General features: G+C 30.4%; 1 protein-coding gene across 1 annotated transcript in view; it reads left to right on the forward strand.

Annotated features, from left to right (window-relative positions):
- Positions 1 to 25,491, forward strand: part of LOC107457525 (rho-related GTP-binding protein RhoE-like) — a 250,055-nt gene that overhangs the window by 959 nt on the left and 223,605 nt on the right. The gene's annotated exons all lie outside the window — the stretch shown is intronic.

The following is a 25,491-nucleotide window of genomic DNA, read 5'->3' on the forward strand; positions in this document are numbered from 1 at the left end:
ATATATATGTATATATTCCTTTTGTTATTATTGCTAACAATAAAGAGTTATTACTTTTTTAATATGTGATGTAATTTTAATTATCATCAAAGTATACTCCTTACAAAGAAGAAAACACATCGAAAATGCTTTCAACAGTTTATTTTAAAATGTATCAATTGAATTTGAATATTCTTTTAATATTTTACTGTTTAATCACATTATCATATTTTACGCTAGAAATTAATTTTTACTTGTTCTTAATTACTTAATTTACTTAATCCATTTATTCTATAATAGTAATTAGATGACAAAAATCCTCCTAACGAAATCTTATTAGTCGCAATCTAATTGTGTATTTTTCGTTCGAAATGGGGATAACTTTTGATTTAAACATTTAAAGAAATAGCGAATGATATAAAACAAAATATAAATGTAGAGATAAAATGGAATAAACAAGCATTTCATGTTAGAGAGCTAAGTAAACATTTAATAGCACCCACGGGATAGTTTAGTGACCAATTTTCTATAGATACAAAGTTTCTTTTTGCTATGTCGACATCAATTCGTAGAAATACATTTATTTTTACTTTTGAGATTAAAAAAAATATTATTTTGAAAAGTTTCTTTCTGAATAATTCTTTTCAGTAATGGACATTGATTGTTTATATTTAAACTTGAATTAAAAGTTATCGAAAATTGATTTGCAAAATTTTTTTTAACATGAAATAAGCTATAAATTACCGAATCACACACGAAGTCATCATTATTTAAAGTTAAAGTTAAGCTTATTTTAAAGGATCTAAGTCAAAAATTAGTTAAATGAAAATATGAAAAGTTATTGAGCTGTAAGTTATACAAATGTTTACGCTAATTTAATCTACGTAGTTTATAATGACAAAAGCAAATTTTGAAGGAAATCGGTCTGATTGCTCTTGAGAAATAAAAACATGTCTTACTTGAGTTGCCGAAAGATGCAAAAATGGAAATTAGGTGTAAGGGACCCAAACTTTCGTCCACTCTCTTGTTCCTACAGTTAGGAGTCTTATTTTCTAGACTGCAACTATCCTTAACCTCTGTGTGTGTGTGTGGGAGGGGGGTCAAATATCCAAATTGAAAAAAAAGTTTGCTTATTCACAGCTAAGTTAGATTTAGGTGTCTAATTTTGTTACTTAAAATATCGCCTCCACTAATTAATTAGCATAAAGATTGGGTACTAGAACCATTAATATTGAGTCTTTGTAGGACATTAAGGGGTAAAATTTGACCATTAAATCTCAAAACTTATTGTGGTGTTGGCGTTTCGTTTTTGGACTCTTTGCATTTCAAAGAAAGGTTTATTATTCTATTTTTGAAAATTCATGTTAATCAGTTGACAATGTTTCGGCATTTTATTTCGACGAACTTGCTTTTTGAATTCAAATTTCATTTCTCCGTAAAAGAATTTCAGTCTAGAACTTACTGTTGGAAACCCAAACGATGATCGAAATTCTTGAAAATCATAATAAGGTTAGATTAAATAGTGAAATGCCTTAAAGAATAACTATTAATGCTGTCTGATCCAAAATGATAAAGTGCAAATTGATTTGAGTTGGTTGGCACGGTTCATGGTAGAATATGTTAAAATGAGTGATTTTAGAAACTAATACTGTCGAAAAAATTAGGACAAAAACACAGCAAAATAATACGTAGTGAATATGGAAACTGCAAAAATTAGACATTCAAAATTCTCTTGAGAAATGAACATTTGTTAAAAAGCTATCTTCACTTGCTTGAGGATACAAATTTTGTTCAAAGCATTAGGAAACATTTATTAACACAATTGATTAGGATGAGATAAATGGAATATGAGTAAATGAATTCTTAGTCATTAATAAATTCGAAACCTGGACATTTGTTTGAAAAACGAGTGCCTTAATTCCTCTACCTTCCCGTCATTTATGGCAAGCAGTTGCAAAACTAAATAAAACATTTTGGTGAATACCCGGAGTACATTGAGTGTGACAAAACAGTTTTGTCAAACGACTGTTTCCAAGAATTGTTGGAACAAATGTTCGTCTCGAACATTTGACGTCAACAGTTTTGCTAACTTTTTGAGAGTTTACATTTCATCAAAAATTACTTGAATTCGAGACGAAATGGCTGTCAAAATTAACAAATGCTCCTCAAGGTTTGCTGAAAAATGAATGTTTAATTTCTGAGATGGCAAGAGGAATGATAATCAGTTAATTTGTCGAATGAAATTGAAAGGTGTAAAGTGAGAGATTTCTAACTTTCATATAACAAATAAAGTATGTTTTATTTGCTTATTTTTTTCATTGGTGACTTCACTGTTATTAACTTTTTATTGACATTTCAGTTTATAATTTTGTTTACTTGCTGACTTTCGAGATCTGAAGCCTCAAAGAATAAAAGAATATTTTTATTTATTTACAACATGCATTTTCTGTGTGCATACCTTGTCGGACAATAATAAGTATATGTTTGCATATACGCATTGTTTTCATAATTTTCAAACAGGACAGTGCAATATGTAGGTAAAATTTCAATTTATATATAAATTTTCAAACTACCGACCAGACTGTTTGGTGGTCAGGGAGCTGACTTTCTAATGCCAGAAAGGTTTCTTGTTCGAATATCGGTCAGATTCATGAACGTTCGTTCCTTTTTCTCTCTCTGTACAATCTGTCATCTTACTGTGAGGACAACTTTAGAATACCTATTATGGTGCCCCTGAAAAAGTGGTCCTTCTGATACTCGCATAAAAAATGTTAATGTATAAAGGTGGATATTGGAAATTTTTTTTCCAAATAAACTTTTGATTTAAATTACTTATATTTGATGTTTCTCTCGGATTCGTCCAAAAGAACCAGTGATTGGTGACTCTGAGTGCGTTCAGTTTATATAATTTATACCGACAATTTAATTTTAACTACCTTGTTTAAAGTATACTGACTATAGAATATTTTGTGCATAAAAGTTAAATATTTTATACATATATATAAAGCAAAGATACACTCTCAGAAATAAAATTCTTATTTTTGACATTCCAGTATTCCTTTAGCTATATTTGTTTTGTGATTCAGGACAATCAATTCGTAAGGAAATCAAGTGATTTTGACGAAACGCCTTTTCTTAAATATTTGACGAAATTTCTTCCTTATTCCTGTGGAATTTGTGTGGTCTGGGCGTTCACTAACAACCGTTTGTGATGAATGACAAGATGGTACAGGAGTTAGTGCACTCTCTTTTATCCATTAGGGTCACTGAATTTAATTTTCGACGATGACAATTACTTATTTACTCATTTTATGCTGCATTTTCTTATAAATTGTCTTAATCTATATGTAGAATTGAGCCGAATATTTTAGATGATTCTCAAACAGTTGAAGATAGTATTTTCCTCGATTTGACAAAATGTTCACTCCGTGATCTTGCCAAGAAACAGTTTCATAAAAAATGAAGAATATTTCGTGATTTTTGAATATTCATTTTTTGCAGCGCACTCTCATGGTCGTTGCATTTTATGCTAATATTTAAAGTAAAATCACTCATTGAAAGAAATATCTCCTACAGCTTTAGCTACAGTTTAAATATTCCATCAGCACTTTTTCATTATTTGCCTGAAGAGTAAATAGCACCTGCGGCCATAGATTTGAAAACCACACATTATGCTTTTCAGCTTGAGTGAAAACGAATTGCTCGAATTTGTTTTACTTTTCAGCAACTGCAATAGTGGATTATATTTGTCGATTGCGCTGTGCAAAGAAAGAGCATTTGAAGAGTAAACTCAATGAAATTTTTTAAACTTTAAAACAAAGTTGATTCATTGCTGAAAAAGTTATTCGCATAAATTGAAGAATATTTTTTGATTAAAAGTACTAATGCAAAACTCTTAAAATTGCATTCATAAGTATGTAAGTATATTTACGTTTATTTTTAATTATTAATGCTTGAACTTGTTTTACTGGTGCTTTTTTTTCTTCAAAATTACTTATCTGTAATTGATTCAGTGTAATTCAGAGAACAATTTATTGATTGAATTCTTTTCCTCCTTTTTTCTTTTCATTTTATATATTTATACAGAATAAATAGTGCGTTTGCATATTTTATGTTCTGCATACTTTTCTGCTTTGTATATTTTTCTGTTTTGCATATTTTTCTATCAATCAATCAAGTAATTCCAGTCAATAATATTTACTAATAAATATTCTACTTTCTTTTAGTTAAACTGTATTTTAATTTAAAAATTGGTGTATTTATTCAGAAACACGCAATGCATGAGTGTAAACAACAACATGATTTTTCACTTGTTATAAATTACATTGCCGCAAAAATAACTATCTTTCAAAAAATAACTTTGTGACAAATCAAAAAATATTGATATCCGATTCCATTTCTTTAAAATAGCTTCATGAAATGAATACAAATGACAAAAATCGAACACACATTTTTAATATGTATAATTGTGTGAAACTGAAAACAGAGAGGTGTGCGGCAATCTAATGATAAGCCACACTTTATCTAAAGGTATCATTTTTGTATAAAACTGTCCCTTAGTATTGATTCCAGATAAGTAATTCATAAGTTTCTTACGTTCCCACAAGATAACAGCACAATATGCATGAAAATCTTATTTCTGACAAAAAAAAATTGTAATTGCAATTTTTGACAAAAACAGTTGCGTTTTTCATCTAAAATGTAATTCTGAAAATTTAAAAATGTACTTATTTTTATATTATCATAAGCACTTCGGTTTTAAGCACAGTTTTAATCAAAGCAAGCGAAAGCGATTTTGGAGATTGCTGTACTACTTGAAACAGAAATGAGTAAAAATAATATTTTTTTCATTCTTAAATGTAGCTCCAATTCACCGTAGGATGTTTTTTCTTTTTCTCTGTTATTATTCATTACAAATTGTGTAACATTTGCTATTATTTTTATTAACACAACTTTTTAAGAAGTTTTAACTTAATGTCTAAACATTATATTTTTTGATAAGGACAATTTTATTTAAAAATTGGTGCATTTACATCATATACACTGTTAGAATTTTCATTCTGAAATTACGGTAAAAAAGAAACTGGTAGCAATCCCTCCATCCAATTCACCGCAAAGTTAATGTAAAGAACATTTTTTACCTTTACGATTTTAAAACCGTCAACCACTAGTATGGCTAGGAAAACATTAATACTAAACTATACGGTTATGCATGTTATTACTGTTATGCATATCTGTTATTATTTATTATAAATTGTGTAAAATTTGCTATCATTTTTGTTAACACAACTTTTTAAAAAGTTTTAATTTAATGCTTAAACATTATATTTTTTGATAATGACAATTCTATTTAAAAATTGCTGTATTTACATCATATACGCTGTTAGACTTTTCATTCTGAAATTTTGGTAAAATAACAGGTAGCAATCTCTCCATCCAATTCACCGCAAAGTTTATGTAAAGAACATTTTTTACCTTTGCGATTTTAAAACCGTTTACCACTAGTATGGCTAGGAAAACATTAATACGAAACTATATGGTTATGCACAGCTTCGAAACCGTGAAAAAGAAATTTAATTGGATACTGGAGCTAGACTGTTCATCAGGAAATGGACATTGGAGAGTGTAGGACACATATTGAGGAATGTTGGACCATGGAAACTCTCTATGTGTTGAAGGGAATGGAGAAAATACTGTGGTGTCAACTGGGATTCGAACCCCCGTTCGGTCAGTCCTGAGATTGACTGATTAGCTCTCTCGGTTATAATATGCATCCAGCAGCAAGGAACTTAGTGGATTCATGAGGCGGGCTTAGTTGGTGGTATAAAATTCGGGTTGCTTAACCGTATTAGGTGAACGCAGTTAATAAACGGTTTTTCTCGCAGTGAACAGTTTGAATAGCATTTTATGTACTGTTATTTGACTGTTTTGTTTGAATGTGTTAAAAGAGCAATTAAATAAACTGTTATTTAGCCTTTTTTTCGATAAATTTCTAACAGTGCATATGTAATATGAGTGAACTGGATGCGCATTAATTATGTTCTTCATCATACTTGTTTCTATTTCTTGAAAAATGCGTAAATAAAATATTAATCACATTAATTTATATTAATAAAATAGTACATTAATACAATACAATAGTATTGGAATATTTAAGTAACATTAATCACTGCAATCATTATAAGATCTAACCTTAAGACAAAGAAATTGAAAATTGCATTTTAATTAGTACTGGCTATGTTTTAGTAAAATTTATCGACAATGAAGCTTAACATTGTTTTAATTTCATGAGAACAAATCAAATTAATGTTCAAATAAAAAAAAAATAATTTGCAAAAATAGGAGTTTTGTTGTTGTCATTGGGCTGATATTTTGTTATGAGCTACTACAACTACAATGTCCCTTTCGTGTACATAAATTTTTCTGCTAAAAAATAATTAACAATAAAACATTTCCAGGGGAAAGTCATAGTTTTTTTTATAAGATTCTAAATTATTTCAGTCATAAAATAAATTCAAATATTTTGTTTGTTTGTCGTTTAATCAGTTTGGTCAAATGCAAGTTTTATTATACTTTCATTAAATTATTTTGTTTTTATTTCTTCTAATTTTATAAGGAAACGTGCAGTTTAAACAAAATTCAAATTAGGAAGTTATTTTATTTTTACACCTTTCTTCATTTTTAAGAGATATGCACCCAACAAACAAAGTAAAGTCCTTGATTTTTGATCTGAAACGTTGCTTGAAGTTAATGAAATAAAAACATAAAAAAATTCTACGTTAAAAATCACAATATTAAAAGAATAACTCCAGTAATTGCTCGAAAAAAGGGTGTATTTTTTGAGAGAATGATGAAAACGTAAATATTTATTTTCATATTAAATTGGAGGTTTCGAACTTTATTTATTCTGTGGCTATTTAGGCAGAACACAAAAACACCACCTTTAAATTTCCTTTTCATCTAATCTGACTAAAAGATAAGTAATAAAATACTTTTGCTCCATTCCCACTTTTTTACCTTTTCGACAAAATTCTCTCCATCCCTTTTATGCAGAGCACACATATTATATGAGTGCTTCTTTTAATCTAGATTCTTCGATACATATTTCGCTGTCCGCGTAATTTAAAGCAACCCGCTTTGGTTTATTTTAGAAAAAAAAGAGGTAAATAAAACAGGAGGAAGCGATAGAGGAATTTGGCTCAATCTCAACCGTCGGGGCGATATGAAGCAGAGATTCAATTATCAGATAACAACCAGGCTGTAATAGTAATAACTCACCTCGCAATTTTCGATAGAAAAAGATTATTACTACACATAAATCTAATCCCCTAAAAGTACTTGCAGAGAACAAATATTTTTCGATCCCGAAGAGAATTAGTTATACGTGATAGTTATCCACCCGAGTTTCATTTTTAGCCCGAGTGTCAGATTGTGACAGGGGATGATTTTTCATTGGCTGATAGCCCTCGTCTTCTGCCATAAGCAATGGTTGGTAAAACGTTATTTATTATACTTTGCTTATTTATTTGTCTTATTTTTTGCATGGTTGTTCGATTAGGACGGGGCAATTTCAGGGAGAAATATTCAGAATTCTTTTTTGTATCATTCATAAATTGTTTTGAAAAAAAGGGCAGTTGTTTCAGTAAAATAAAATTAACATTTTATTGAATTGAATATTTATTTGATAAGAATATATTTTCTCTTTTTCTTTCTGATTTGTACGGAGAATAAATAATAGCCTTATTTTTAGTACATAGAGAACAAAATCTAGTATGAAAAAAAAAACAAATAAAAACATTTCTTCGAGGGTATCAATATTTAAGATCTGATAATGTATTCTATAATAAAAAATATTAGTAAAGTAAAAAATAAGTTTTTAGTCAAAATTACTATGAAATTTTCGTATTATATTCTTCATTTTCTTCTTGGCGTTTCTTTTATTACATAATAGGGTGTATACCATTATTTTTAATTGATTATAAATAGCAAATCAGTGGACAGTGGTTATATTTTTTCAATGAGGTGGTCCGGGTTCGAATCCGAGCTGCTTGATACGAATTCTTCGCCCGGCTCTCAGTGACGTCAGTGCTGTCGTAAAATATCCTCAGTGGTAGACGGACCATGGGTTAGACTCAACCTTTTTAATGTTGCCGCCTCCTTTTAGAGCGAAAATAAATTTCAACCCCTGAAAATCCAGTTATTTAGAGCATGAAGACGGTGGGGGTACTGAATTATAAAAGGCTACATTTTTAAGCAATTTTCTTTTACGCGTTAAATTTGTTTGGTTTCTTGAAAAACATTAATGAGTACGTTAATTAAATACTTTTCTCTCGGCAGGTAATCGCGGTCTATTTGTTGTAATCAAAATAAATAGGGTAATGAAAAAAAACGCAGCATAAAACCTTTGCTTAAAAAGAGTAATTTATTTTAAATAAGATAATCGAAAAAGCACCCAAAAATAACTTTTCTACACTAAAAAGCAGTATCAATGAAACAATCAAGTAACTATGTCAGTGGGATGATTGTGTCTGATGGTTAAGAGCCAATTTCTTAACGTTCGGTTCAATATTTTTAGTAAGGTGAAGACGCATGTCTCCTCGCAGCATGATCTGATCTTCAGCAGATTTTTCTTTTTGTGACTAGATCCATCACAACAATGAATCCTAGTTCAACAATGTAGGGGGAAGGGAATGCAATTAGAAATTTTTTGGCGATAGTCCACAGTCCTGGGTGGAGTTGATTGATGTTATCTGGAATTTAAAATTCTGTGAGACGATCACCATTCAGGAAGCTAGCTTTCAAAAATCCATTACTTGAAAGTTCGACCAATTCCTTCTGAATCTGAACCTCTGCCTCTCTTATATTCACAAAAGGGTTCATAACCCATTGAGGGACTTCCAGAGACCAAATATCTTTAAAAATGTCAGAAATGCGCTAAGACTTAAGGTGTTGACAATATTCTTGTGTATCATCTGAGAGAATTTCACCATTCTTTTTAAGATCCGATAAACTGGAAATAGGCTGAACTCATTCCTACAAAATTCTACAACAAAATTCTGCTTCCACAAAATGAACTTTTTTAAGTAAGGTAGAAATAACTGATTTTGCAGTGATGAAATTGAGCTCGTCACCCTGAAGTTGTAAATTAATGCCATTAAATTTTGCAAATAAATCCGTCAGAATCCTCTCAGAGCTACACCTCTGTCTTCGAGGAACTCAAGCACAGGTCGAAAAGATTTCAAAACCTATTGAGACAGGCACTATTGGAAAGCCAGCGAATCTCAGTGTGTAGTAGCAAGTGATTGAATTCTTCATCGTTTTTCTTATACAGCTATCTGAATAATCAATCGTTGAGAGCATTACTGTGAATTTCGTTCATAGCAGAGATGACATATGCAAACTGTCGCTGAGATTTTTTCCAACTAAATGCTGTCAGTGAATCGCGCAGTAAACAGCTGAAATATCTGGTACCTCCCTCTTTAAAAGGGTGATGAACCCATGATATCGACCCACCATTGCAGGAGCTACATCAGTGGTAACAACATAATATTCGCAAGAGGAATGTTTTTCTCCTTATAATAATCTTTGACAGTATTAAAAATAGATTCACTTTTTGTATCTTCAAACAGGTTTCTTACAAAAAGCATATCTTGAATAATTTTTCCTTCCTTTACTAACTGGACGTACGTCAGCAGTAAAGCCTCATTACTTGGCAAGGTTGACTCATCAACATGCAGGGAAAATTCGTTGGATATCAAAAGTTTGCATAAGGAAACTGTAACGTCTTCAATTATCTCATCAGTTCGTCACCACTCTGTATCGTTGCTTAATGCGACATTTTTTATTACAATGGATGCGACCGGATGGTGTAAAACTGTCTTTAAAACTTCCTTGAAAGCCAGCAGTATCAACTCTTCTTCCGATTGTATGAGCTCTCTCAGATTTAGCTATTAATTTTGATATATTATAAGACTACCAAACCATCGTCGCATTTTTGTGATGAGGTTGCCAGTAAGCCTGAGGCAGAAGGTACCTTCAGAAACTTCTCTTTGGTATTCGTGAAAAATGACAAATCTTTATTTTGTTCGTCAGGGTGAATATTTTTTTTGTTGCAAATGCTCCTGCAAGCGGGAGGGTTTCATTGCCTCATTAGATAAAATTTTGTTACAAAATAAACACAGGAGTAGTTGAGAGTTCGACGGTGGTTGAACAAATTCTAGAGTCAAATACGTGGTACTGTATTGACGACACTTCTTTTTGTTAACCGACATTGTTGGGGGCAGTAAAATACAAATGATGAAAGAAAATCAACTATTTCTCAAAAATAATAAATAATTTAAGATAGAGATCTAATTCGCGTACGTATCTAAGAAAATGGACAATGAAATCGAATCGAAACTGGGGATAGAACTAAATGGAAGCGAATGAAAACCATCATAAAAAAACATGAGAGAAGAACATACTGAAAACTCATGCACTTCAATTTTCGCCAAATGCTTTGAATGAGTCAGAGGCAAAAACAACTGACTCATGGTTCGCTTCGGAGAATAGGTGTCCCAAAAGTTTTTTTATTGCTGGTACAAATGGCGTATCGGAAAATTTTAATTTATTAAATTAATGTAAACTTTTTTTTCAACGTTAAGTTTAGATTAATTTCATTTATTAAATTAATCTTAACTTAATAATTTTATGTGGGAGTTCTAAAATAATGGAAAAACATTCTAAACCTCCACTTACCCCCCAAAGCATACCCACCGCTCCCTACCACCCAAAACAAGTTCACCCCCTCAGCATACTCCCACTGCCCCCGTTGAAAAACAATGGGTTAGAGTCACCTTGCCATCAGGCGAAACTTGGGAGGTTTTCGTGATTTTCTTCTCCATGTAACGCAAATGCAGGTCATTTTAATCAAAAACTTCTCTACGAAGGCAAATTTCTCCCAATAATTTTTATTGTCTTCTGCATTGAGGTCAAAATTACAAGGAATAGAGCATTAATAGTCGTAAACTCAAAATAGAGACGGCTGTTCAGCGACGTTTATGAAAATAATAATAATTTGTTTCATACGACGATGTTAGTTTAGTTAATGTACATTTTGATCACCACTGTGCTTGTTTTAGAAGTAAATGCTATCGGTGTGCACATTGTTGACCATATTGCCACCATATCGTTGGTTACAAAATTATAGAGCCTTAAACTCCGTGACACTTTGCCCACTACACTTCTAGAATTTTCATTCTAAAATTCATTTCATTAATTTCATTAGCAAAATAATCTCGGAGACCTAAATGAACGTGGAAACTATCAACAAAGCTAACAACACTTTATGAGTAATTTACATGTTAATTATTATTGTTATCTAATATTTTATTTAAAGATACATTTAGTTGCTAGATTTTTAAGTATCCCATAATTTTTATGCAGTTTTCTTCATATAACTACGATTTTTCTTTCAATTTTTCCAGCATTTTTTTAAGAAATGATATTCAGAAACTATGTCATTATTGAAATAAAGAAAATAAACAGAACTTCAAAATTTAAAAATATTAACAAAACACAAATTAAAGCTCTGAAAATTCACAGCATGTACACAAATATAGACGAAACAAAATTGGTTGTCGAAAAAATTCTGCAGTAATTGGAACTTTTTTTTAAAAAAAATGTCAAATTTTAAACTATGAAAAAATTGATTTTTAGATAAGTTCAAATTAAAAACTGAATTTAAAAAACTAATCACTGCACCTTAAAAACTAAAAAACTAGTAACTTTTTGAAACTGTTGAATTTTTTTAAAGGAATTGAAATATTTTATCAAAAAATCTTAAATGTTTCATGCAAAAAATTGAAATATTTCATTAAAACATTTTGTTTATATTTTTTTTCGAGGAAAATATGTTTTAATATATAAATGTCACCTAAAATACACATAAATACCAATTTTACCTTTTTCCCAGAAGATAAAATTTCGGGTACCGCGTCCCTTAAAAGCATTATAAAATAAATACGAATTCATAAGTTTAAAAATAAGTTCATTTCATGGCAAAAAAAGTGTTAAATTAAATAAATTTATTCGTATGAAATAGCTAACTACCTTAACATAAGTTGGAAAAATATAGTTTTTAGTGTGAATTCTTTGAAAATGTTATACAGATTTGTTTTTTATCAAATAATTAGGAAACTTAATCATTAATTTTAACCAATATCTGAATATAAAGATACTATCCGTAAATTGAGCTTCGCATGGCCCATAAAAAGAAACAAAAAGTAATTGCCTGAAAACATATCTATTGCAAAAGATACAGCAATATTTTAGTCTCTCCTCAATGTAAGTATCATAAGAATTATAACTCGTTGTATACCATCGGATAAATTTTTGTAATCTAGCATCACGCATGGGTGAGTCTGCCACTTTGAAATTCAGTCAGTCTGTTTGCTTGTCTTTGAAAAAGTAATTACTTCATATGTAAGAAAAAAAGAAAGTCGTTTAGGAATAAAACTTGTACCAAACTTGGTCAAACAGGTTTCTGGAACTCTCAAGTAACTTTCACCAGAAAAAATTCCTATCTGGGCATCACTTTCACCCAAATACACTATAAAAACTTATCCTATGCGATAAAAAGTGTTACAATTCTATTTGTACATTGTAAACACTGTGGTGTAATACCAACCCTAATTTGGTGTTTAAAAATCCTTAAAACTATGTGAAAGATGATTTTATTTTAAATTAATACCAATTCGAGTATTTCTTTGTTCTTTAAAGGGTGAAATTAAATCTTAACATCTATAATTCATAAAGCTTGCACAAATCCTAGATGGTTTTTCTTTTAATCCCTAAATGAACAACAGTTCGTTGGTGAAGAAGTTGATATTTTTCAGAGCTCCGTAAATTTGATGAATAATTATCGTATATTTAAACTACATAACAAAATTCTTGTGTGAAATTACGGTAGAACAAGTCTTAAATCTATAATAAGTGCTTTAAGACCATTATTAGAACTTTAAAGTTGAATAATTGTGCAATTTCAAGATAGTGACAATATGGTGGCCCAGATGGTGGTTTGTTTACATACCGTATACTGGTGAAACGTGAATGATTTTTTTCAGATTGAATTGACAAATTATTTATTGCCTATTCAATACAAAGTAAGTTTCAATTCTCTTCACTGATAGATCAAAAATATTGATTGTAGTCAATCATTTGCTGAGAGTTCGCGAAGTGTATGAGGGTATTCCGTGAAAATGTTATGGCAATTGCAGAATGTGGAATAGAAAATGTAAAAACAACAGAGTTATAATTTAAGTGCATGTATAACTGATTCGAAAATGTTGCTTAAATTTAATCAGTGAAGTTTTTCATAATGCTTTATTTCTATATTTGGAAGTCGTTACAAAGTGTTTTAATTTGATGAGATACAATAACGACAAAAGAAATATGTATCTAATTCTCATTCATGTTCTTGCTTATTATTGCGAATTAAATGTTCTATCAAATTTTAATGTTTTCATATATGTTATAGCTGATTTCTTTAGGACTATAGATGGGAATTGCAAGGGAAAAAAAGTTGATAACCACTGATCGAAAATCATTAGATTATATATTTGGAAATGTAGAATCAGCAAAAAAAGTATATCTATTACTTAATACCTACCTGATTTTCTTTTTCTGCAATATATGTTTTTTAGAATGATAGTGAATAGTTTTTTCTTACTTTTTTCTGATTATAACTTATAAAATTAGCAAATTCTTTCAACAATTAAGTATTCATATAGCAATTGAATAGTATTTAAAAAAGCAGGAAAAAAACAAGATACTCGTACTTTCAAAATGAGATTGTTAAATATGTTGGTTTTCGATATTTTGAGATGAAATCAATGAAATAAAATTTTAAAACAATGGGGATATAATCTCTACTACAAGTAACATATTTTTGCTCCTTATATTTAAAAAAAAAATTATCGTGCTTGTCACAATTTTTTAACCTTTACTAAAAAAGTCATTGTTATAGTTTCGTTTTCCTTCTCACTTACTGTTATATCTTATTGGCCTTAACTTACTTGAAGGCATGATTATCGATCGCTAGATTTCTTATTTCAGATAAGGAAACGTTTTTGTCCATTAACGGAATAAATGCTTTCCTCCATTAGTAAGACATCTTGTTTTATTCAAAAGGGATATAAAAAAACAACCCCTGGAAAAAAACTATTCAATCAACTCGATTAAATATATCTTTTTTTCAGAACAAGAACATTTGAATTGTTCTTTAATCATTTTATCCACATAAGTTTAAGTGGAAACTAGAAACGAGCAGGAATTCCCTTAAAATACCAAATACTTCATTTTATTGCTTCCAAAACACCCAACTCAAGCGTAAATCCTTGAGTAGTGAATTTAAATACATTTATCATGAGAAATCTTCATTTTGTACTTTTTTTATTTATTTATATCCTGGAAGAGATCTCAAAAAAATAAATCTTTCTCACTTTTTTTTTCTTTCAAAATACCATCAATGTAAAAATATATCATTCCCGGAACAGCATGTACACTGTTAGAAATTTCTCAGAAAAAATTGTTAAATAACACTTTATTTATTTGTTATTTTGACTTATTGAAGCAAAACAGTCAGATAACTATAAATAAGATGATATTCAAACTGTCAACTGTGAGAAAAACCGTTAATTAACTGCTTTCACCTAGAACGGCTAAACAACCAGAATTTTATCACACCAACTGAACCCACATAATTAAGCCACTTAGTTCTATGTGGGTATGTACCTGCTATAACCGAGGGGACTAATCTATAATATCATTACCGTCAGAACGGGAGTTCGTGTCCCAGCGTTAACAACGCAATATTTCCACCTCATGGAGAGTTTCCAGTATCCTGCCCCCCCCCCCTATTTGTGGCCTATTACCCAACGAAAAGTCGATCTTCAATGTTCTGTTGAATTTTTTTATTGTTTTGAAACCATGCTAGATGTAAATGGTTAAAAACAGTATAATTTTTATACTCATGGTCTTTAAATCCTACTATTTATGAACGGTTTCAAAACCGTAAAGGTAAAAAATGTTCTTTACTGTTCTGTTTTGTTCTGTTTTGCTAAATGTTCTGTTTTGTTTGAATAAAGTATTATTTGACGTTATTATACCATTGTTCCTAATTAAGATATCGTTTTAAATTTTTGTACTCGAATTTCGAAACGCTTTTCCAACTGATTAACAGTAAAATCTCGAAGTAAAATTTTACCATATTTTGAGCACTTTGTCTCCTTAAAAATATCTATTCCATTTAACGATATTATTCATCGTATTTCATGTATTTTATCGCCTAATAAAGTTAGAGGAGAGATAAAAATGTTATGAAATGCTTTTAATCTATAAAATTCTTTACCATCACTTTTTTTAGAAAAATTCACGAGCAATAAATTTTGAAGTGTATTTAGATGTATTTAGATAAAGTGTATTTAGAAATAAAAGAAAAATAACAAGTACGTAATCGATTAGCATATCTTGCAAGGTACGTGCGGCCTGATATATTCGGAAAACTTTCAAAAGAGCAACGATAAAGCCTATTACCGTATTTATCTGAAAGAAACAAGCATATAAAATGCAGTTATTTTTTACTTTCCTATAAAATTGAATTTAACTTTTTGAACGACTTATACAAGAAGACAATTTGCATGAAGATCACAATTTTATATTGATAGTCTGTTTTTTTTTATTGCAAAATATTCCTTATTCAGAGGAAAAGAGGAAAGAAACATTTATTTCACTATTTAATTCAAATTCAACTTAAGTAAAATAATTTGAGTCAGTAAAAATGAAAAACTTAAACTCAGACTTATAAGAAATGCGTGAAAGTCATTTTTATAATTGAACTTAATCATTTTAATAAGTGTAAGTAAATGAAAATAACTTAGTTTGGCATAATTTTAAGAAACTTAAAGCACGTTGCATCATTATTGCTTAATTATTTGATTTGTGAAATTCAACTGTTTTTCCATAGTATAAAAATTATGTTTTATTTTGAATGTATTTTCATATAATGATAAAAAAACTTACAAATAATTTATTTTATTCATTTCAAAGTTTCCATTATTAACAGTTTTTAATTTCTTTCTTCCAAATATAACAATGCATTAGTGTACTGTTGGAAGATTCATTCTAAAATTACCGTAAAATAATCAACAGCAGTCTGTCCATTCAATGAATCTTAAAGTTCACGGTGAAAAACGTTTTTTACCTTTATGGTTTGAAACAGTTTACAACTAGTATGATTTAAAAACTGTAAAAAAGAAATTTAACTGGACATTGGAGATAATTCAGTAGTCTTATGGTGCTGCCATCTATGCGTGAATGAGAGTATCATATTATAATAGCCCAGGGTCACAAATTGGGGAGTGCTGCTGGACGTGTAGAAAGAAATATTGCAGTGTTAACGCTAGGACTCGATCTACCGTTCTGTCAACCATAAGATTGATAGATTAGCTCTCAAGTCTATATCTACTCATCTGAAGAAACTAAGGAGCTTCATTTGGTGGTCCTAGTTGGAGCGATAAAATTCTGGTTAACTGTCTTAGGTGAAAGCAGTTAATAAACTTTTGTTTTCCACAGTTAACAGTTTGAATACTATTTTATTTATGGTTATTCGACTGTTTTGTTTGAATATAGTAAAATAACAATTAAAAAAATTGTTATTTAACCATTTTTTCCGAGAAATTTCGAACAGTGTAACGAAAAAGAGCCAAACGAGCTTATAGAACCAGAATCCAATAATGTGTTTCGCGGATAAAATTAAAATATTTCGGCAAATATGTGGATGCAACAATCTATAAACAAATTTGAGATGCAATAGACTAGTAAATAGCTTATGAAACGCAAATAAAATAGGTAAAAGAGAATATTTTAATAATATAACAATTCAACAAAACTCATCTTTCAAAATGCCTGGAAATAATATTAAATGTCAATTGTTTTTTCAGATTGCACGAGAAAATTGAACAAAACTTTTATTGATTTAAATATTTACTGTTCAAAATTGAACTTTTATAAAATCTGTCTAGAGGGTTTTTTGAGTGTTAGATTTGAAAAGGTTTTTTTCTTAAAAAAAAAAAAGCCCAATATCAAATTATGAAAGTGGTTTTAAATAGGAATTAAGCAAATATTTACGAACGAGTCAAAAAGCGCTTAAGTGTAATTCTGTTCCATTTAAATAACTTTTCCTACAAAACGGCGTTAATTTATTTGTCGGCAAAAATTTCTTTCTCGAGAGCGGTCGTTAAGAAAATAGGTTAATAGCGCTGTAAGAGAATCTGCTAAGCTTAATCTTCCCCAGAATAATATGTTAAATGTCAAAGTCTCAAATCACGTTGAAATTGCTTTGAACAGCCGAGTAAAATCTACAAATATCATAAATTTTGTGGATTTGCGTTTTCTTAACAACAATTACGCGTGAGTAAATAATGACACATTCATTTTCCGAGTTTATTGAGGAAAGTGAGGTAAGACGGGGTAGCTAAGAATCGAAGGCAAGTCGGAACTTTACTGTTCTACATAGAAATTGTCAGATTTAATCATATCTTGTTTAGTTATGTACTACAATATAATATGTTTGAAAAGTCATAGACATGTGGGGAGAGTTGTTATCGACAATGTCAAACTTCACCTATGAAAAGGTACTCCACCATAGATTCGGGTTAACATGTCTTATATACTAGTGAATTGGAATTATATTTTTGTAGTGGTAGATACACTAGAGTATTCCCCCACCAGAATTATACTTGTGATAGAATTCGATGAACGTATACCATTAGTTGATTAATTGCTGTTTCTTTTGTGAGGCAGGGAGAGGTGTATTAAGATCACCGCACTTTTGCTGATCGTGAGAGCTGTATTAAGTTCACGGTCGTGGTTGCTCCTGTGTTGCCATTAGCAGTCCAGTGTATGCAGGCCGATGATGTGTGTGATCGAGACTGAGTAGCAACAGCTCGAGAAGATGGATAATGTCGCAGTCACAAGTCGCAAGTCAACTGTTCAATGTGAACAATCCATCGAAGTAGGCATGTTCAAATCGAAGTTGGAGTCTCTGTCAAGTTAGACATGTTCCGAAGGTCACCAATGTGGGGAGAGAAGTTGTTACTGACAATGTCAACCTTCACCTATGAAAAGGTACCCCATCATAGAATCGAGTTAACATGTCTTATATTGGAATTACATTTTTGTAGTGGTAATGGTGCAGATACACGACTTTTTAATAAAGGAATTTTTTTCTGANTCGGAACTTTACTGTTCTACATAGAAATTGTCAGATTTAATCATATCTTGTTTAGTTATGTACTACAATATAATATGTTTGAAAAGTCATAGACATGTGGGGAGAGTTGTTATCGACAATGTCAAACTTCACCTATGAAAAGGTACTCCACCATAGATTCGGGTTAACATGTCTTATATACTAGTGAATTGGAATTATATTTTTGTAGTGGTAGATACACTAGAGTACTCCCCCACCGGAATTATATTTGTGATAGAATTCGATGCACGGATACCATTAGTTGATTAATTGCTGTTTCTTTTGTGAGGCAGGGAGAGCTGTATTAAGATCACCGCACTTTTGCTGATCGTGAGAGCTGTATTAAGTTCACGGTCGGGGTTGCTCCTGTGTTGCCATTAGCAGTCGAGTGTATGCAGGCCGACGATGTGTGTGATCGAGACTGAGTAGCAACAGCTTGAGGAGATGGATAATGTCGCAGTCACAAGTAGCAAGTCAACTGTTCAATGTGAACAATCCATCGAAGTAGGCATGTCAAATCGAAGTTGGAGTCTCTGTCAAGTTAGACATGTTTACATCACGTCCGAAGGTCACCAATGTGGGGAGAGAAGTTGTTACTGACAATGTCAACTTTCACCTATGAAAAGGTACCCCACCCTAGAATCGAGTTAACATGTCTTATATTGGAATTATATTTTTGTAGTGGTAATGGTGCAGATACACTACCTTTTTATAAAGGAATTTTTTTCTGAAAAAGTCAAATTATCCGATCGTGCTAGTGGGTAAGATTAGGTGCATATGTAAACTCTATAAGAAATTTAGAGTACTAGAATTTCAGTGAAACAGTAGCAGACATTTTTATTTTATACGATATTTAAAGATACCATACGATAAGAATATACCACATACGATGCAAATATACGATACGATCATTATGATATAAACACTCTGCATAACATGTGTTTTTGTAGTTTTCATTGGTAAAAAAACATCAAACAAGTATTTGTTTATTTTTCTTGTTGATAAAAATGCTTTGTTATGTTTCTTTTTGGTCATTATTTTTTTACCCATTGCAAAATGGGTGTTGTTAAGGGTTTGATGGCGTGCGCACCTTATTTGGACGTCATCACACTTTTCAACTGTGTTCAAGAGTAATAGTAAACAGTGTGCATCCGTCGTCATTGCATGCGTTGCAATGGCGACGGTTGCTGTTTGATAATTTTTTTAGAATTCTTTTTTTCACTTCTAATTTTCTTATGCCTTAAGTTGGTGAGTTTATTTATGAGATATGGGACCAGAGAGAACCCATAAATACTTCTTGAATTGTGATAAAAAGAGAATTTCATAATTTTAACGATATTTTTGTCTTTATTAAAGTTTTTTTTGAGTCGCTACAGAGCAACTTTCTCTTCCTGGAAAATAAATATTTCCATGCTCTTTTTTTCCAGCTTTTATTTGTCCTGATATTCCAAACCGGCTTGATATATTACGGGTAGTACCTCGTCATAACCCTATTTGTCGTGTCCGGTCTTTCCCCTAGAGCAGAGGTCATCGAAATGAAATCGAACCATGCTTCTATTGGACTAAATCCGTATTGTTTATTAGGGCATGAATCCCTAGTAAACGTATAATAATCTGGGCTAAAAGAATTATTTATAATTTTAATGACCATTAAATAAGGATTATTTGAAAACAAAAGAGCATTCGAGAGTTGGCACAATGAGACAGATTTATCTAAACAGACACAATGAATTTAGCAACAACAATCCAAAATGGCAGCTTTTTCTTCTTACCTAGTGGAAATATAATTCGAGTCTATCAGCTGGAAATCAGAACTAATTTCGCTAGAATTGTGTTGCTGGCTTCAAACCACTTCTCCCCAGGTCATTCTTTTTTTATGTACATTAAATATAACGTATTCAAACAATTTTTTTGTATTACCGAATCATCAATTTCTACAAAACTTCAATTTCCTTTTTTTTTCCCATTGAGACTCTGTGCTCATTGAGAACTAAAGCTCAAAAATTTATGTTTTAGAAAAGTTTCATCCATTTTTTACAATAGTGTAAAAGTAAACTACTTCATCAAAAGGTTTTGATAGATTTAACTCAAAATAAAAGCATGTTTCAGGGAACCTTTTTTTATTTAACTTTTACAAAAATTGCAAAATTGAACGACGAAATATTTCACAATTATGAAATCACAGAAGTTTTAATCCGTAACAATATGAAATAACAATGTGTAAAAATGAGCAGCTTTGTAAAATTTAAGTTTTAATTCTAAAATAAAAATGCTTAAATATACTTTCAAAAAATAATTAAGGGGGAATTTTTAAGTAAATTGTACAATATAAAACATGGTGTTATAGTACAGTTTTGCTTGATTAATGTTTCGGAAACTATGGCTAATGTTTTGGGAAATTTTAATGCGTAAAATATGTTATGATGTCATTGGAAAGCCAAGAAGATGTTTCGTTTCTGACCCTCAAAAGTAACCACGTAGTTACTTTTCGTGGTCTTCCTTTCCATGTTACGCAAATGCGGGTTAGTTCCTTCACGAAGTCTTCCTTGTGGGCAATTTTCTCCCAATACTTGATCCAGGAGTTCCCTTGTCTTCTGTATTGAGTTCAAAATTACAAGGCTACGTAGTTGGACATTAGTAGTCGTAAACCCAAAAATTGGGTTGGCTGTTCAACGACGGGATTAAAATAAAATAAAAAGTATATTTAGGAGAAGACTTTTTTTTGGAATTTCAAGCAAAAAGTATTAAGATAGCTTTAATATTTTATTAATTAATCAATCTAAATTCACCAAGTATCATGATACTTGGTGATTAGCGTAGTTATGAGATAAGACTAAATATGAGAAGACTTTTTCTTGGGATGACTTATAGTTTTAAAAATTTGATACTTCTTTCACATTTTTCATTGCCTTTCAAAATGTTAAAAATTTTTCAACTTTTTCAAAAAAATCAAAATGTGTTAATGTTTTCAGACAAAATTTTGGCGAGTAATTTTTCCGCTCATTTCATAACAATTTATAAATGTTAGTGTTTTAAAATGGCAACGTGAATCTTAATGACAAAACTGCTAAGAGTGATAGATGAAATTCTATATTTAGAGATATGTTCCTCGCGTATGCTGAATTTGCAGTGTGATTAATCATGATTGCATAGAACATATTTGACCAACTCATTTATGCTCTTCAAAAATTTGTGAATATAATGATTATTCAGAGTACTTTAAAAATGCAACTATTAGGTTATAAATTTTATAAATAGATAAAAAGGAATACCACTCAAAATAATTGTACACAACTATCGATGCATTTTAAACATTTTATTCGTTTCAGAAGGGTATTTTTAAAATCTGTGGAATGTGTGATGTTTGGCCACACAGCTTAGGCTGCATCTTTAAAAAAAGAACGTTCTGGCGTTTTTTTTTGCCTCCGTGGAATAATTCATGTATTGCGAAAGTCCATAAATCTAATCTTTAGAAAGGAAGTCTTTGTTAAAGCGAAACCATGATTATCTCGTCTAACTCCGGATCTTTTTCAAAAAAACGATGAGAAGTTCTTTCTTCAAATATGATTCCATTCCATAAATGCCTCGGCATTAAGTTTATAAAGTACCATCATCACATTTTTTTCTTTTCTTTCTTTCTTTTTTTTGTTGATTTCATTGATTTAAAGAAAATATTTTGTGGAAGGAATTTATTTGACAGAAGAATGACTCCCTAGAGTTCCTTGTACTTTAAACGTCCATCACTATAAGTGTTCCCCTTAGCTTTTGGTCGATAAATAAAGATTTGACCGAAGTTTGATTTGTAAGCTGGGCTGCTGAAAGATTTTATTTTCATTCTTGTTTAGCTCTTTCATGATAAATGAATATAGTAGGAAGATATTGGAGATCAATTGGATGTGTTTTTAGTTTTTATTATGCTTTATTTATCAAGGAAATCGCAACTCAATTCAACTTTTGGCCACAATTTAACTTTTGATGCTTCTTAAAAACAAAAAAATAATAAGTTCTGATAAAGAGTATAGTAAGAAGTTAAGAAATCTAATTAAAAAGAAGAAGTTAGAAATAAAATAAAAAGAAGCTATTACATTACTAAATCAAGCGTGTAGAAATACTATATTAAATACTATACTTTACTATACTAATACTATACTTTATAAACTTAATACTTCAATTTCTTGAAATTCATAAAAACATTACTTAAGACAACGGTATGTTAAAGAGATCAGTGGAGAAGGATCATAACAGTTCGAAACATTAAAACGTGAAATGTTTTTCGCGGTATTTTTATCGACTTTGTCGATACGAAAATTCCATCCTGTTATATTTTAATAATTGTTCTAAATATTCTGTATTGTACTATGAAATTGTTCCGTGTTTAGTTACTTTTTGTACAATGACATGTCTATTAGCGCAGTTATTATATTTAGTTGTATAAAATGTTTTTATTTATTCATAGCTGTCAAATTATGATAAAACATATCGTGTTTCTGGCTCTGCGGGAACGCAAAAAGGCTCTGGAATTTTTACCGAAGCACGTAGCTAATGATTTTGGTAAAAAGTACAAAAAATATGATTTAATAATATGTATAAAATTTGGTAAATGTAGTAAAATGCAGTGAACATGGTAAAAGTTGGTAATTTCATCACGATGCCTTAAACATGGCATAATAACCATTTTTTCAATTAAATTTACTTTTCAGTTTTGTGCTTTTTACTAAACGTTTGGGTAGTAAAGCCTATTAAAAAAAAGGAATTTCTGGTAAACTGTGTTACCATATGAACGGAAAAATTACCAAATGAATAGTTTAAATACCGTATATTTTGCTTTTTTTAGCCAAAATTATGGTTTTGCTTTTTTGTCAGAAATGTCATCACCATGGAGTACGGTAATTTTACCAGAATCTTTTTCTCCGTGTGCATTTGGAGATATTTTTCAACTTCATGCCATAAGCATAAAGTTGAAAAATGTCTACATTTCGTTACTCTTTCTGCTTTACCAATATTTTTTAAGACATATTCTAAAACACCCTTTAGACATATTCTTAAGACACATTCTTAAGAGCAATATTATGATTTGCTGTAATAGTAGAACATTAACATATTTTGTCAAGGTTCTTAAATGGTGCGATGGAGGAAAGGTTGTTTTGCACACAAATTTTTATAGACATTTCAATATATACTTTTCTAAAATTTTAACAAAGTGTCACTTAATATATTTTTACACAAAGTTATGCAATTGAAAAATATGTAGTTTGTATTTTGTAAAACCCAGTGCTACTAATTATAAAAAAACACTGCTAGTGAAAACATTTCATTTCCATTTTTTTCAGGAAAAATAAATATTTGTGACTACTACTTCTTTTTCTTTTTTACACTTACATGTTTGATTGTGAAATTTTTCGTGTGTAAATATATGCTCTTATTGTTAATAGTGAGTGATAATCTGGAATAGATTACTTCTTCCGAAAAGAAAACAGATAAAAGGGAGATGTTAGATTTTTAAAATCTTTTTCAGGTAAATAAAAGATTTGAAAATTTTTATATAGCTGTACATATTTTCAAATTTTTTCAAACTTATAAGTATATATTTTAAAGTTCGAAAGATGTCGCATATTTAAGAGTAGTACGTGAGAAAAGTTATCCTGTCAATACTTTAGGCTTGCGTTTCTTTTTTATAAAGATATTCTGAAAGCATTGACACCTCGGTTAAGTAAAATAAACGTAAATATTCGATGGCTGCGAAGCCGAATCCATTTCAGTAAAGAAAAGCCTTCAAATGGAAAAACCTTTTTCTCGCAAATCGGACTTTTCACTTGGTTGAAATGGCATCAAAGAAACACGGCTTTTTTTACGACGCATATGGGACTATTTAAAGGAAAAGTCCTCTGCTTCTAACACGAGCAGCTTGGCGATATAGCTGGCGAAGAAACGCCATATCGAGTTGATTTATAAAGTATCGTTCGTAAGTGTTTGTATCACAAAATATTTGCTCAAGGGACAAGGTTTGGAGTTTTCAAGGTTCATTCCGTTTCAATCATAGAACGTGTTCTTAGGAAACGATCTCGAAGGTTTCGAATGCGCCTGTTAAGCTATAAGAAATTTATTTTCAAAAAGTCGACAGGCTTACCCCGCTCACTTTTTATCATAAGAATATTTGCTTTTTGGATATTCAATGTGTTCAATATTTTTGAAAGTAATCCTCTCATATTTTTTTAAAATCCTCTTTCTGGAGAGGGTTTAGAAATCAAAATTTTTATATCCCTGAAGTTTGTTAAGATTTTCTCTGTAGGCAAATGTTTGCATAAGATTAATTTATTTTATGTAAAACTAGGACATTTCTGTATCTAGCTAGCTCCTCCAAGCAATTTGTTTCTTGTCTATCAACAGATTAACAGGCTGATGGACAATCCAGATTAAAAATTATCCAATTTACAAATCACAAAATATTTTATGTATTAACTCAGATATGGTTACATATAAAAAATTTGTAATTCTCTTTGTTAAAAAATGTAAACCTCATTATTTTTATCGTTTACCAATGTAATTTCAACTATAATTCTCTTATTTAAACTACTTATTGCATTACTTTTAGTTACTTATAGTAAAAACTCGCTAAATGTTATTTGGTCCAGGTGATTACTTAGTCTAACTTAATTATTAACAGTATAAGCAATCAAAAACAGTTGACGTTAACTTCAACAAACGAACATTGAATACTGTTATAGTCAAAACACAATAGAATTTTATTTTACACACCTATACGGGCTTGTGCTCAATTCAATATAACGGCTTGTAAAACTGAGACATTACGAGGCACATAAAAGAGCAATAATCACAAATTTGCGAGAGACAATTCGCGATCGCAACGAACTATAGGGGGCGTTGTTGTATGAGACTAATACCTGCGAATTCTATATGAACAGTCATTCATTTACTCTAGAGACGTCTTTAATGTAGCGTGTAGCATTGCAACGTTCCTTCTTTATCTTGGCTAATTAAATTTAAAAAAGAAAAATGTTTAATATCCTTTCTTATGCAAACGAAAACAAAATGGTATCTCTTTTTTTTAGAGAAGGAACATCCAAAACACATCGGAAAAATATTTGCACATAAACAGAAAAAAAAATGTATATTCTTATAAGAGTTAAAACCTAATGCGTTTATATATTTGGCGATAGTTTTAATGATATAACATGAAAGGCCCATTTAAACTTTACATTCTA

The sequence above is a fragment of the Parasteatoda tepidariorum genome, chromosome 7 (genome assembly GCF_043381705.1).
Source record: "Parasteatoda tepidariorum isolate YZ-2023 chromosome 7, CAS_Ptep_4.0, whole genome shotgun sequence".
Classification (NCBI taxonomy): domain Eukaryota; kingdom Metazoa; phylum Arthropoda; class Arachnida; order Araneae; family Theridiidae; genus Parasteatoda; species Parasteatoda tepidariorum.